Genomic DNA, 16,137 nt, shown 5'->3' with positions numbered 1-16,137 from the left:
GGGTGTTAATGTTGCAGTTTAAAAACTGTAGTGTAAAGCACCCTTCTGGCAAGACAGTGATGGAGTGAATGATGGTGAAAGTTTTTCTTTTTCGGGCCACCCTGCCTTGGTGGGAATCGGCCAGTGTGATAATAAAATAAATATATATATATATATATATATATATATATATATATATATATATATATATATATATATATATATATATATATATATATATATATATATATATATATATATATATATATATATATATATATATGCAAGGAATTCGCAAGAGCAGGCGAAATATACACAAACACTGATCTCTGATTGAAGAAGACTCGAACCTACGAACCTTGGAACAAGGTACGCAGTGCTATACCAATCTACCCACACTGGACCAATACCTTGGAGTCCAGCTTGCGCTAGATTTTGATCCAAGGCAGCCAGCTTTCAGGGAGAAGGCTTAGAGCTTTTCATCTCGTCCCCTGCATGCATTAGCCTTGCTAGAGATATTAACAAAGCAAGGATTTCGCAAGAGCAGGCGAAATATACACAAACACTTATCTCTGGCTGAAGGAGACTCGAACCTACGATCCTTGGAACAAGGTTCGTAGGTTCGAGTCTCCTTCAGCCAGAGATCAGTGTTTATATATATATATATATATATATATATATATATATATATATATATATATATATATATATATATATATATATATATATATATATATATATTTAAGTATTAGAGTGATATGTAAAAAGTATATTGTTTCATAATTCTTAAGTTAGTCATAAGTTTGCCTAAGACATTCCAATATAGAAACTGTATTATGCCAAAACGAGATCATTTCCATTAATAGCTAATCTAATCGTGTTTTCTTAAATGTTTTGAACTACCTCAATTTTGTAAATCTAGTTAATCACTACAATTGCCCAACTTTAATACCAGTATTAGTCTGCCCGAAATGCCTAGGCCTACCAAGGCCTACTAGTGGCCTTCTTTGTAATAAGTATTTAATAATATGCAATATAATATAATATATAGACCCTACATTGTAATACTAACAGAAAAATAAAGAATTTTAAATTAAATTTTTAATAATCGTAGGTAGTAATAGTAGTGGTGATAGTAGTAGTAGTAGTACTTGGAGTAGTATTGTCTGAATGATGGATGGTATCATAGTGGATGGTACCACTGTGACTCCGCCTCCTCCTGCTTCACCTCACCTGACTACAGTATATAAGACACGTCTACGACCCTATGCTGTACATTCTACAAGATTGATGGACTGAACACATCGACTCCAGGCTGAGGAACTGATTATCTCAATCTCCTCCTCTCCTTACATCTTTCTACTTTGTATTTGACTGATGAAGCCACTATGTGGCGAAACGTTTCCTCAATAAAGTTTCCCATACGTTGCATAAGTGTCTCAATCCTCAAGAGAATTACTGCTAAACTTCAGGGTCGATGAAGCATAATACACAGATAATTAACACTGGTAAATATAACTGCACAATTGAACTAAATTGTTCTGAAGAACGTAAGTTCCTTGTAAAAACTTTCCATCAGTCGCCTGATAAAACTCCGCTTTATTTTCAATACGTTTATAAAACTCCAGCAAATTTCTGCATTGAGATTCGCAAAATTTAAATCTAAATGTTTTTTTTTTTTTATTATTTCAAAGTGTTGCACTATTCTCTTTGTTATTATGTTTGCTAGTGCCAGAGTGCCAGTGTGGCACCTCTCGTATTTTCCTGATGTTATTTTTTCTATTTTCTTTCTTGAAGTGACTTGAATATTGGAATCACATTTGTAGTGTTCGGTTGTTTAACAACTGTCGTGTGTGTGTGTGTGTGTGTGTGTGTGTGTGTGTGTGTGTGTGTGTGTGTGTGTGTGTGTATGTATGTGTGTGTGTGTGTGTGTGTGTGTATGTATGTGTGTGTGTGTGTGTGTGTGTGTGTGTGTGTGTATGTATGTGTGTGTGTGTGTGTGTGTGTGTGTGTGTGTGTGTATGTATGTGTGTGTGTGTGTGTGTGTGTGTGTGTGTATGTGTGTGTGTGTGTGTGTATGTGTGTGTGTGTGTGTGTGTGTGTGTGTGTGTGTGTGTCTGTGTCTGTGTGTGTGTGTGTGTGTGTGTGTGTGTGTGTGCGTGTGTGTGAACGTACTTACCTATTTCTACTCATCTAGTTGTCATTGCAGGGGTCGAGTCACAGCTCCTGGCCCCGCCTATTCACTATCGTTGCTGGGTCCTCTCTCTCCCTGCTCCACGAGCTTTATCATACCTCGTCTTAAAGCTATGTATGGTTGCTGCCTCCACTACGTCACTTGCCAGATTATTCCACTCCCTGACTACTCTGTGGCTGAAGAAATGCATCCTTACATCACTTTGACTCATCTTAGTCTTCAGCTTCTAATTGTGACCCCTTGTTTCTGTGTCCCATCTCTGAAATATCATGTCTCTGTTCACCCTGTCAATTGCTCTCAGAATTTGTATGTCGTTATCATGTCTCCCCTAACCTTCTTGTCTACTAGTGTCGTCAGGCCGATTTCCCTTAATCTTTCTTCGTAGGGCATTCCCCTTAGCTCTGGAACTAGTCTTGTTACAAACCTTTGCACTTTCTCTAATTTCTTGACGTGCTTGACCAGGTGTGAGTTCCAGATTCGTGCTGCATTTTGGAAGGCTATTATTAAGTTTGCCAGGCGCCCATATGCTGCAGCAGTTATCTGGTTGATGTGCGTCTCAGGAGATGTGTTCGGTATTATACTCACCCTATGATCCTTTTCCTAGAGTGAGGTTTGCAGTCTTTGGCCACCTAGCCTGTACTCTGTCTGCGATTGTCTTTGCCCTTCCCCGATCTTCATGACTTGGCACACACAACATCTTTGCTCCCTCTCTAAGGACCCACAGAGAGACGTCCAGCCCCACTGTCTTTGAGGTATCAGGTTCACTTAACAGCTGTTTCACCTCCTTGGTTGTGTGTATTTTATCCAGCACTTGTTGATACATTCCTTGTTGGTGTACCCCCTCCCTGTTCTGACATCCCGAAGTCCTTATTGTCTGCACTGTAAATATTGCCTTAGATCTCATTTTGGGCTCCTCACACATTTCTATGTCGTTCCTTCCTCAGCCTGATTACCTGGTCCTTGACTGTTGTCTTGCTCCTGATGTGGCTATGCAACGGCTTCAGGACAGATTTGACTTTCGATGCAATGTCGCTTTTGAACTGTCGCTGAGCCTGCACCTTATCTGCGCATACTCGTTTCTTGCTCTTCGACTAATCTTTATATTTTCCCAGGTCCTTTATCTTCTGTACTTTTTCCATTCTCTAGCGCACTTAATTTTTGCCTCCCTGCACCTTTAAGTAAACAAAGGGCTCTTTCTGTTCTTCCCAATATTTCTGTTGATCTTGGGAACAAACCTCTCCTCTGCCTCCTTGCATTTTGTTGGCATGTAGTTCGTTTATTGATTTTCCTACCAATTCTCTTTTCCACTGAACCACTGAACCTCTTTCAGAAAGTTCCTCATGTTTTTGTACTCCCACCTTTTGAAGTTTGGCTTTTTTATCCTTCTCCTGTTACCCTCCCCACTTGTAACCCTACTATGTATTCAAGGCTCAGATCCACATGATCACTAACTCCGAGGGGCCTTTCATATGTGATGTCCTTGATGTTCGAGCTACTCAACGTGAATACAAGGTCCAGACTTCCTGATTCATCCTCACCTCTCTCTGGTAGTGTCTTTAACATGTTGATACATGATATTTTCCGGTACCACATCCATCAACTTGGCTCTCCATTTTTCGAGACCCCCATGTGGCTCCACGTTTTCCCAATCAATCTCCTTGTGATTGAAATCACCCATAACTAGTAGCTTTGCTCTACCTGTGTGAGTTCTTCTGGCCACCTCAGCTAGTTTGTCCATTGCTATGTTGCTCTCTTCATATTCTTTTCTGGGTCTCCTGCAGTTCTGTGGCAGGTTGTACATCAATACAATGACTACATTATGTCCCCCAGACTGAATTGTACCTACCATGTAGCCCCTTTCACCCATTTCATCCATTCCATCCATTTCTTCAACTCCCCATCTGGTTTTGATGAGCAGTGCAACTCTTCCTACCTGTCTATTCCCTCTATCTTTTTTCAGGATCTAATATCCGGGTGGGAAGATTGTTATCATTCCTGTGAGTTTCGTTTCTGTGAGTGATGTAATGTCTGGGGATTTCTCATTGATTCTTTCGTGCTACTCCTCACATTTATTTGTTATTTCATCCACTTTTGCATACCAGACCTTCAACTTATTTTCTAAAACTGTGGTCTGGGGAGAAAGTCGGGGTTGGAGGAGTTGAGGACGTGGCGGGAAACAACGAGGGATAGTTGTGAGGTTGTGATGAGGGGTTGGGGGCAGTGGGTACAGTGTGTGAGTTTTGGGTTAGAATGTTTGGTTGGGTTGTGATTATTGTGGATGAGACCCTTATGTGGGTGGCTCTGAGGAAGGTTGCATTTGCTCTTCCTTCTGAGTCTGGGTTCTCCTGATCATCTCCATCTTTGCCTCTCTATAGCCTTGCGTCTTTGTACCCTCTCTTTCAGTTTCTGCCTTTCTTCTTGTGTTCTGTCTTGGTCGAGATACACACTCTAGTACGCCGATGTGTCCCTTAGTCGGGCTTTCTTCTGCAGGATCCTCTTTCGAGTCGATTCTGCATTGAAAATCACTTTGACCAGACGTTTTTTGCTCTTACAAACCCCCTTATTCTCAGAAAAATTGTCAGCTGAGTCATGTCATCTTCTCCTATGACTTCCATGATACTTTCAATTGCTTTTTTTCCCCCTGCCTTCTTGCTTCATAAGTTTCCCCTTCAGCTTCCTGGAGCCCATAAACAAAAACTGACCTCTCCCTTTCATCCTCACACTGCATTTCCCTTTTCGTACTCGAAGTCGATTTAGTTGCCTCCACTCTAGCGTTCCTTCAATCTCTTCCCTATCTGTTGTCTCTGTGCTCAGTGGACTGTCGTTTTCCCTTCTCAGCTTTTCCTGGGCACTGCTGTGGTCTGTCAGGGCCTCTGCATATATCTTAGTTCCTTTTTCAGTGCCCTCATTTGTTCCTGGTGTCCACCTCTTCTTTTCCCGGGCTCCTGGTGGTCTGATAGACCCTCCGCATATAGTATAATTCCTGTATTCCCTAAAGTCTCCTCGTTTGTGACTATTGTAGCTGATCCCGATGTCATGCCCATACTGCACTTTGGTTCCTTGGACGTGTACTTACCTTGTTGTGGGTGCAGAGGTCGATTCATAGCTTGTGTGTGTGTGTGTGTGTGTGTGTGTGTGTGTGTGTGTGTGTGTGTGTGTGTGTGTGTGTGTGTGTGTGTGTGTGTGTGTACTCAACGAACTGTGTTTGCGGGTGTCGAAACCTAGCTCCAGGCCCCAACTCCTGGACCATTTTCATTGCTGTAACTAATTTCTGGCTCTGACTTTTTTAACATTATCACATATTATTTTAATTAATGCTCTGTATTTTGTCGACCACTTCCTCATCCAAACCATTCCACTTTTCATACACCATAAGACTGAAAAGTACTTCCTTAAATGTCTACAGCTTATCTGGTCCTCTTAATTCAAGTAGTTTCTTTGTTAGTACCTACTGTTAGTGTCTACTGCCAAGTTCTCATAGTCTCCTCTTAGAGCGAGTTGTTGTGGCCCTAGTTCCCTGAGTACCCACCAGACGGCAGGTCCTCAAGTTAAACATTCCCGGCCATGCCCGTCTCTCTCTCCTGGATCTGCGGCCTTGCTGTTAACCACTTCCCTCCCGGACTGGCTTTGGCACACCTCACACTGCCAGCTCTAAACCCTCATTATTCCAATAAAGAAGCTAGTCAAGGGCAGTATGTCTCACATACCTGTACTCAACCTGACAGGTTACTAGACCAGCCCAGTTGACAGTTATACACCCGATCAGCCGAGCTGTGGTTCGCACATTGGATTGTGTGCGAGCAGCATTACCAGCTCTGTTGACTAGGCTGCGTAGCAGGGGCGTTGATCCCAGGAACGACCTCCAGGTAACCCTGGTAAATAAATTCGTTGCCCTCCTTTCAGCCAGGGTGGTTAGTTTTTCTTCATTTAATCTCTCCTCACAGTGCAACACTCTTAGTTCTGGTACTAGCTTGGTTGCAAACCTTTACACCTTTCTAAGCTTCTGGTACTAGCTTGGTTGCACACCTTTACACCTTTCTAAGCTTTTCAAACTTTTCAGGTGTGGATCTCATACTCAGTGACTGGTCTTACACATGCCATATATCAGCTTCTGATGGCTTGCGCAAGTTCCTAAATACTGTTTTGAGGTTTCTAATCTTGCATATAAGCAAATAACCCGCACATAAGAGACGTTTCGGTCTCACTTTCACCCTCAAGTAGTCACTAGCGTCACTAGTCAGCGGTCCGAGTAGGACCGAAACGTCGTCACAAGTTAGTCTCTAATGTACCGGTTATCTCGGTATTGTTTCAGTCGTATGCTGTTGACGGTGTCTGGTTCACGTGAATTTCCGGTGCGCTTCTTGGTATTACAATTACCCTGCGTCCATTTTCACTCTGACGTTCGTAGTTTCTCTCTGCCAATGAGTCCGATCTGCTGTAACATTCGCCAGGTCGCATGACCTTTTGTTTATTCAGATTGAATTCGTGAAGCTATTTGCTTGATTTCATGTGTAGTCATGCATATACTGATGTCCTTATTGCATTAACGTGAAAGTCGCATGACATGCTACCTGGAGTTTACCTGAAGACGGTTTCGAAGGGTCAACGCCCCCGCGGCTCACTCTGAGACCAGGTCTCATGGTGGATCAGGGTCTGATCAACCAGGCTGTTACCGCTGGGTGCTAGGAGTTGTATTCACCACCAGTTTTGTTTTTGCTCTCTGATGTTTGTAAAAATGGTTAAGAAAACCTACAAATTGAAAACTGAGACACTTGGGCAACCAGTCCAATACAGCTAAGAACGGTGGAACAGTAGGAGGAGTCTGAGGTAATTAGTCCCTCTGCTTGGAGTCGATATGTTCAATCCGTTAGTCTTGAGAAAAGGGTGTCAGAAGTGATGTATATAACGGCAAGGTGTCAACGCTAATGATATAGCATCTATACGTCACGAGACGTGTGCTAATACGTCAGGAGATGTGTGCTAATACGTCAGGAGACGTGTGCTAATAGCAGTGCCAGGAGTCGGGTTATAAAGGAGTGATGTCAGGAGTCTTTAAAGGTGCAATTAAATGTCAGAAAAAAATGTCAGGAGTGATGTCGGAGAAGAGTGGTATTATTTGACTTTGATGTCAGTATCTGTGTTACAGGGCATGAATCCCAGGATGTCAGGACTGGTGTTAGCATAGATGGGTGTCAGGAGAGGTGAAACAATGCCAGGGGGGATTAGAGTGTCAGCATGACAAGGTTTCAGTAGTAGCGTAATAGCAGGGTGTCAGGATATCAGGATGATAGAATGGAAGAGTGTCAGGCAGAATGGGTCTCGGGATGACAGGGTGTATGAGACATGTTCAAAAATCTAAATCTAAATCTAAATCTAAATCTAATATCTAAATACTGACGCCAGTGTTTTGTTCACCCAGTGTTGTAACTGGTGTTACATTCGCCCAGTGTTGTAACTGGTGCTACATTCGCCCAGTGTTGTAACTGGTGTTACATTCGCCCAGTGTTGTAACTGGTGTTACATTCGCCCAGTGTTGTAACTGGTGTTACATTCGCCCAGTGTTGTAACTGGTGTTACATTCGTCCAGTGTTGTAACTGGTGTTACATTCGCCCAGTGTTGTAACTGGTGTTACATTCTTCCAGTGTTGTAACTGGTGTTACATTCGCCCAGTGTTGTAACTGGTGTTACATTCGCCCAGTGTTGTAACTGGTGTTACATTCGCCCAGTGTTGTAACTGGTGTTACATTCTTCCAGTGTTGTAACTGGTGTTACATTCGTCCAGTGTTGCAACTGGTGTTACATTCGTCCAGTGTTGTAACTGGTGTTACATTCGCCCAGTGTTGTAACTGGTGTTACATTCGTCCAGTGTTGTAACTGGTGTTACATTCGCCCAGTGTTGTAACTGGTGTTACATTCGCCCAGTGTTGTAAATGGTGTTACATTCGTCCAGTGTTGTAACTGGTGTTACATTCGTCCAGTGTTGTAACTGGTGTTACATTCGCCCAGTGTTGTAACTGGTGTTACATTCGCCCAGTGTTGTAACTGGTGTTACATTCGCCCAGTGTTGTAACTGGTGTTACATTCTTCCAGTGTTGTAACTGGTGTTACATTCGCCCAGTGTTGTAACTGGTGTTACATTCGCCCAGTGTTGTAACTGGTGTTACATTCGCCCAGTGTTGTAACTGGTGTTACATTCGCCCAGTGTTGTAACTGGTGTTACATTCGTCCAGTGTTGCAACTGGTGTTACATTCGTCCAGTGTTGTAACTGGTGTTACATTCGCCCAGTGTTGTAACTGGTGTTACATTCGTCCAGTGTTGTAACTGGTGTTACATTCGCCCAGTGTTGTAACTGGTGTTACATTCTTCCAGTGTTGTAACTGGTGTTACATTCGCCCAGTGTTGTAACTGGTGTTACATTCGCCCAGTGTTGTAACTGGTGTTACATTCGCCCAGTGTTGTAACTGGTGTTACATTCTTCCAGTGTTGTAACTGGTGTTACATTCGCCCAGTGTTGTAACTGGTGTTACATTCGCCCAGTGTTGTAACTGGTGTTACATTCGCCCAGTGTTGTAACTGGTGTTACATTCGTCCAGTGTTGCAACTGGTGTTACATTCGTCCAGTGTTGTAACTGGTGTTACATTCGCCCAGTGTTGTAACTGGTGTTACATTCGCCCAGTGTTGTAACTGGTGTTACATTCGTCCAGTGTTGTAACTGGTGTTACATTCGCCCAGTGTTGTAACTGGTGTTACATTCGCCCAGTGTTGTAACTGGTGTTACATTCGCCCAGTGTTGTAACTGGTGTTACATTCGCCCAGTGTTGTAACTGGTGTTACATTCGTCCAGTGTTGCAACTGGTGTTACATTCGTCCAGTGTTGTAACTGGTGTTACATTCGCCCAGTGTTGTAACTGGTGTTACATTCGCCCAGTGTTGTAACTGGTGTTACATTCGTCCAGTGTTGTAACTGGTGTTACATTCGCCCAGTGTTGTAACTGGTGTTACATTCGCCCAGTGTTGTAACTGGTGTTACATTCGTCCAGTGTTGTAACTGGTGTTACATTCGTCCAGTGTTGTAACTGGTGTTACATTCGCCCAGTGTTGTAACTGGTGTTACATTCGCCCAGTGTTGTAACTGGTGTTACACTCGCCCAGTGTTGTAACTGGTGTTACATTCGTCCAGTGTTGTAACTGGTGTTACATTCGCCCAGTGTTGTAAGTGGTGTTACATTCGCCCAGTGTTGTAACTGGTGTTACATTCGTCCAGTGTTGTAAGTGGTGTTACATTCGCCCAGTGTTGTAAGTGGTGTTACATTCGCCCAGTGTTGTAACTGGTGTTACATTCGCCCAGTGTTGTAACTGGTGTTACATTCGCCCAGTGTTGTAACTGGTGTTACATTCGCCGAGTGTTGTAAATGGTGCTACATTCGCCCAGTGTTGTAACTGGTGTTACATTCGCCCAGTGTTGTAACTGGTGTTACATTCGCCCAGTGTTGTAACTGGTGTTACATTCGCCCAGTGTTGTAACTGGTGTTACATTCGCCCAGTGTTGTAACTGGTGTTACATTCGCCCAGTGTTGTAACTGGTGTTACATTCGCCCAGTGTTTTAACTGGTGTTACATTCGCCCAGTGTTGTAACTGGTGTTACATTCGCATAGTGTTGTAACTGGTGTTACATTCGCCCAGTGTTGTAACCGGTGTTACATTCGCCCAGTGTTGTAACTGGTGTTACATTCGCCCAGTGTTGTAACTGGTGTTACATTCGCCCAGTGTTGTAACTGGTGTTACATTCGCCCAGTGTTGTAACTGGTGTTACATTCGCCCAGTGTTGTAACTGGTGTTACATTCGCCCAGTGTTGTAACTGGTGTTACATTCGCCCAGTGTTGTAACTGGTGTTACATTCGCCCAGTGTTGTAACTGGTGTTACATTCGCCCAGTGTTGTAACTGGTGTTACATTCGCCCAGTGTTGTAACTGGTGTTACATTCGCCCAGTGTTGTAACTGGTGTTACATTCGCCCAGTGTTGTAACTGGTGTTACATTCGCCCAGTGTTGTAACTGGTGTTACATTCGCCCAGTGTTGTAACTGGTGTTACATTCGCCCAGTATTGTAACTGGTGTTACATTCTCCCAGTGTTATAACTGGTGTTACATTCGCCCAGTGTTGCAACTGGTGTTACATTCGCCCAGTGTTGTAACTGGTGTTACATTCGCCCAGTGTTGTAACTGGTGTTACATTCTCCCAGTGTTGTAACTGGTGTTACATTCGCCCAGTGTTGCAACTGGTGTTACATTCGCCCAGTGTTGTAACTGGTGTTACATTCGCCCAGTGTTGTAACTGGTGTTACATTCGCCCAGTGTTGTAACTGGTGTTACATTCGCCCAGTGTTGTAACTGGTGTTACATTCGCCCAGTGTTGTAACTGGTGTTACATTCGCCCAGTGTTGTAACTGGTGTTACATTCGCCCAGTGTTGTAACTGGTGTTACATTCGCCCAGTGTTGTAACTGGTGTTACATTCGCCCAGTGTTGTAACTGGTGTTACATTCGCCCAGTGTTGTAACTGGTGTTGCATTCGCCAAGTGTTGTAACTGGTGTTACATTCGCCCAGTGTTGTAACTGGTGTTACATTCGCACAGTGTTGTAACTGGTGTTACATTCGCCCAGTGTTGTAACTGGTGTTACATTCGCCCAGTGTAGTAACTGGTGTTGCATTCGCCCAGTGTTATAACTGGTGTTACATTCGCCCAGTGTTGCAACTGGTGTTACATTCGCCCAGTGTTGTAACTGGTGTTACATTCGCCCAGTGTTGTAACTGGTGTTACATTCGCCCAGTGTTGTAACTGGTGTTACATTCGGCTAGTGTTGTAACTGGTGTTACATTCGCCCAGTGTTGTAACTGGTGTTACATTCGCCCAGTGTTGTAACTGGTGTTACATTTGCCCAGTGTTGTAACTGGTGTTACATTCGCCCAGTGTTGTAACTGGTGTTACATTCGCCCAGTGTTGTAACTGGTGTTACATTCGCCCAGTGTTGTAACTGGTGTTACATTCGCCCAGTGTTGTAACTGGTGTTACATTCTTCCAGTGTTGTAACTGGTGTTACATTCGCCCAGTGTAGTAACTGGTGTTGCATTCGCCCAGTGTTATAACTGGTGTTACTTTCGCCCAGTGTTGTAACTGGTGTTATATTAATCAATTGTTATAACTGGTGTTACATTCTTCCAGTGTTGTAACTGGTGTTACATTCGCCCAGTGTTGCAACTGGTGTTAAATTCGCCCAGTGTTGTAACTGGTGTTACATTCTCCCAGTGTTGTAACTGGTGTTGCATTCGCCCAGTGTTATAACTGGTGTTACTTTCGCCCAGTGTTGTAACTGGTGTTACATTAATCCAGTGTTGTAGCTGGTGTTACATTAATCCAGTGTTGTAACTGGTGTTATATTAACCCAGTGTTGTAGCTGGTGTTACATTAATCCAGTGTTGTAACTGGTGTTATATTAACCCAGTGTTGTAGCTGGTGTTACATTAATCCAGTGTTGTAACTGGTGTTATATTAATCCAGTGTTGTAACTGGTGTTACATCCACTCACTGTTGTAACTGGTTTTTGTAAGAGAGGTCGCTGTAAGAGATTATTGTAAGAGAGGTTATTGTGAGAGAGGTTACTGTAAGTGAGGTTACTATAAGAGAGGTTACAGTAAGAGAGGTTACTGTAAGAGAGGTTACTGTAAGAGAGGTTACTGTAAGAGAGGTTACTATAAGAGAGGTTACTGTAAGAGAGGTTACAGTAAGAGAGGTTACTGTAAGAGAGGTTACAGTAAGAGAGGTTACTGTAAGAGAGGTTACAGTTAGAGAGGTTACAGTAAAAGAGGTTATAGTAAGTGAGGTTACAGTAAGAGAGGTTACAGTAAGAGAGGTTACAGTAAGAGAGGTTACAGTAAGAGAGGTTACAGTAAGAGAGGTTACAGTAAGAGAGGTTACAGTAAGAGAGGTTACAGTAAAAGAGGTTATAGTAAGAGAGGTTACAGTAAGAGAGGTTACAGTAAAAGAGGTTACAGTAAGAGAGGTTACAGTAAGAGAGGTTACAGTAAAAGAGGTTATAGTATGAGAGGTTATAGTAAGAGAGGTTACTGTAAGAGAGGTTACTGTAAGAGAGGTTACTGTAAGAGAGGTTACTGTAAGAGAGGTTACTGTAAGAGAGGTTACTGTAAGAGAGGTTACTGTAAGAGAGGTTACTGTAAGAGAGGTTACTGCAAGAGAGGTTACTGTAAGAGAGGTTACTGTAAGAGAGGTTACTGTAAGAGAGGTTACTGTAAGAGAGGTTACTGCAAGAGAGGTTACTGTAAGAGAGGTTACTGTAAGAGAGGTTACTGTAAGAGAGGTTACTGTAAGAGAGGTTACTGTAAGAGAGGTTACTGTAAGAGAGGTTACTGTAAGAGAGGTTACTGTAAGAGAGGTTACTGTAAGAGAGGTTACTGTAAGAGAGGTTACTGTAAGAGAGGTTACTGTAAGAGAGGTTATAGTAAGAGAGGTTACTGTATGAGAGGTTACTGTAAGAGAGGTTACTGTAAGAGAGGTTACTGTAAGAGAGGTTACTGTAAGAGAGGTTACTGTAAGAGAGGTTATAGTAAGAGAGGTTACTGTAAGAGAGGTTACTGTAAGAGAGGTTACTGTAAGAGAGGTTACTGTAAGAGAGGTTACTGTAAGAGAGGTTACTGTAAGAGAGGTTATAGTAAGAGAGGTTACTGTAAGAGAGGTTACTGTAAGAGAGGTTACTGTAAGAGAGGTTACTGTAAGAGAGGTTACTGTAAGAGAGGTTACTGTAAGAGAGGTTACTGTAAGAGAGGTTACTGTAAGAGAGGTTACTGTAAGAGAGGTTACTGTAAGAGAGGTTACTGTAAGAGAGGTTACTGCAAGAGAGGTTACTGTAAGAGAGGTTACTGTAAGAGAGGTTACTGTAAGAGAGGTTACTGTAAGAGAGGTTACTGTAAGAGAGGTTACTGTAAGAGAGGTTACTGTAAGAGAGGTTACTGTAAGAGAGGTTACTGTAAGAGAGGTTACTGTAAGAGAGGTTACTGCAAGAGAGGTTACTGTAAGAGAGGTTACTGTAAGAGAGGTTACTGCAAGAGAGGTTACTCTAAGAGAGGTTACTGTAAGAGAGGTTACTGTAAGAGAGGTTACTGTAAGAGAGGTTACTGTAAGAGAGGTTACTGTAAGAGAGGTTACTGTAAGAGAGGTTACTGTAAGAGAGGTTACTGTAAGAGAGGTTACTGTAAGAGAGGTTACTGTAAGAGACTGTAAGAGAGGTTACTGTAAGAGAGGTTACTGTAAGAGAGGTTACTGTAAGAGAGGTTACTGTAAGAGAGGTTACTGTAAGAGAGGTTACTGTAAGAGAGGTTACTGTAAGAGAGGTTACTGTAAGAGAGGTTACTGTAAGAGAGGTTACTGTAAGAGAGGTTACTGTATGAGAGGTTACTGTAAGAGAGGTTACTGTAAGAGAGGTTACTGTAAGAGAGGTTACTGTAAGAGAGGTTACTGTAAGAGAGGTTACTGTAAGAGAGGTTACTGTAAGAGAGGTTACTGTAAGAGAGGTTACTGTAAGAGAGGTTATAGTAAGTAAGAGAGGTTACTGTAAGAGAGGTTACTGTAAGAGAGGTTACTGTAAGAGAGGTTACTGTAAGAGAGGTTACTGTAAGAGAGGTTACTGTAAGAGAGGTTACTGTAAGAGAGGTTACTGTAAGAGAGGTTATAGTAAGAGAGGTTACTGTAAGAGAGGTTACTGTAAGAGAGGTTACTGTAAGAGAGGTTACTGTAAGAGAGGTTACTGTAAGAGAGGTTACTGTAAGAGAGGTTATAGTAAGAGAGGTTACTGTAAGAGAGGTTACTGTAAGAGAGGTTATAGTAAGAGAGGTTACTGTAAGAGAGGTTACTGTAAGAGAGGTTATAGTAAGAGAGGTTACTGTAAGAGAGGTTACTGTAAGAGAGGTTATAGTAAGAGAGGTTACTGTAAGAGAGGTTACTGTAAGAGAGGTTACTGTAAGAGAGGTTATAGTAAGAGAGGTTACTGTAAGAGAGGTTACTGTAAGAGAGGTTACTGTAAGAGAGGTTATAGTAAGAGAGGTTACTGTATGAGAGGTTACTGTAAGAGAGGTTACTGTAAGAGAGGTTACTGTAAGAGAGGTTACTGTATGAGAGGTTACTGTAAGAGAGGTTACTGTAAGAGAGGTTACTGTAAGAGAGGTTATAGTAAGAGAGGTTACTGTATGAGAGGTTACTGTAAGAGAGGTTACTGCAAGAGAGGTTACTGTAAGAGAGGTTACTGTAAGAGAGGTTATAGTAAGAGAGGTTACTGTATGAGAGGTTACTGTAAGAGAGGTTACTGTAAGAGAGGTTACTGTAAGAGAGGTTACTGTAAGAGAGGTTACTGTAAGAGAGGTTACTGTATGAGAGGTTACTGTAAGAGAGGTTACTGTAAGAGAGGTTACTGTAAGAGAGGTTATAGTAAGACAGGTTACTTTATGAGAGGTTACTGTAAGAGAGGTTACTGTAAGAGAGATTGGATTGTAACAAAGGGAAATGTAATGAGAAAAGTACTGTTGATTTGTGTTTCAACTCATCTCTACTACACCTAAACGATTAAGAAAACCATTAGGGTTTAGCGCATGTACAAAAAAAATATTCCACGTAGAATTTTGACTGGTATTAATTTGGAGTTGGTAGGCAACAGGAGAGGCGGCTCCTTGAGATCACTGGTACAAATTATGACTGGCAGGATGAGAGGCCTAGCAGGCGTTGTTATTGTGTCAGGGGAGGTGTTGTACTGGTGTCGTAAGTGGTGCTATGATGGGTGTCGTGAGTGGTGCTATGATGGGTGTCGTAAGTGGTGCTATGATGGGTGTCGTAAGTGGTGCTGTGATGGGTGTCGTGAGTGGTGCTATGATGGGTGTCGTAAGTGGTGCTATGATGGGTGTCGTAAGTGGTGCTATGATGGGTGTCGTAAGTGGTGCTGTGATGGGTGTCGTGAGTGGTGCTATGATGGGTGTCGTAAGTGGTGCTATAATGGGAAGGTGTCGTGAGTGGTGCTATGATGGGTGTCGTGAGTGGTGCTATGATGGGTGTCGTGAGTGGTGCTATGATGGGTGTCGTGAGTGGTGCTATGATGGGTGTCGTGAGTGGTGCTATGATGGGAAGGTGTCGTGAGTGGTGCTATGATGGGAAGGTGTCGTGAGTGGTGTTATGATGGGAAGGTGTCGTGAGTGGTGCTATGATGGGAAGATGTCGTGAGTGGTTCTATGATGGGAAGGTGTAGTGAGTGGTGCTATGATGGGAAGATGTCGTGAGTGGTGCTATGATGGGAAGGTGTCGTGAGTGGTGCTATGATGGGAAGGTGTCGTGAGTGGTGCTATGATGGGAAGATGTCGTGAGTGGTGCTATGATGGGAAGGTGTAGTGAGTGGTGCTATGATGGGAAGGTGTCGTGAGAGGTGTTATCATGGGAAGGTGTCGTGAGTGGTGCTATGATGGGAAGGTGTAGTGAGTGGTGCTATGATGGGAAGGTGTCGTGAGTGGTGCTATGATGGGAAGGTGTCGTGAGTGGTGCTATGATGGGTGTCGTGAGTGGTGCTATGATGGGAAGGTGTCGTGAGTGGTGCTATGATGGGAAGGTGTCGTGAGTGGTGCTATGATGGGAAGGTGTCGTGAGTGGTGCTATGATGGGAAGGTGTCGTGAGTGGTGCTATGATGGGAAGGTGTAGTGAGTGGTGCTATGATGGGAAGGTGTCGTGAGTGGTGCTATGATGGGAAGGTGTCGTGAGTGGTGTTATCATGGGAAGGTGTCGTGAGTGGTGCTATGATGGGAAGGTGTAGTGAGTGGTGCTATGAGGGGAAGGTGTCGTGAGTGGTGCTATGATGGGAAGATGTCGTGAGTGGTGCTATGATGGGAACGTGTAGTGAGTGGTGCTATGAT

The sequence above is a fragment of the Cherax quadricarinatus genome, unplaced genomic scaffold, assembly GCF_038502225.1.
Source record: "Cherax quadricarinatus isolate ZL_2023a unplaced genomic scaffold, ASM3850222v1 Contig331, whole genome shotgun sequence".
Taxonomy (NCBI): domain Eukaryota; kingdom Metazoa; phylum Arthropoda; class Malacostraca; order Decapoda; family Parastacidae; genus Cherax; species Cherax quadricarinatus.
Note: the sequence above shows the minus strand (reverse complement) of the source record.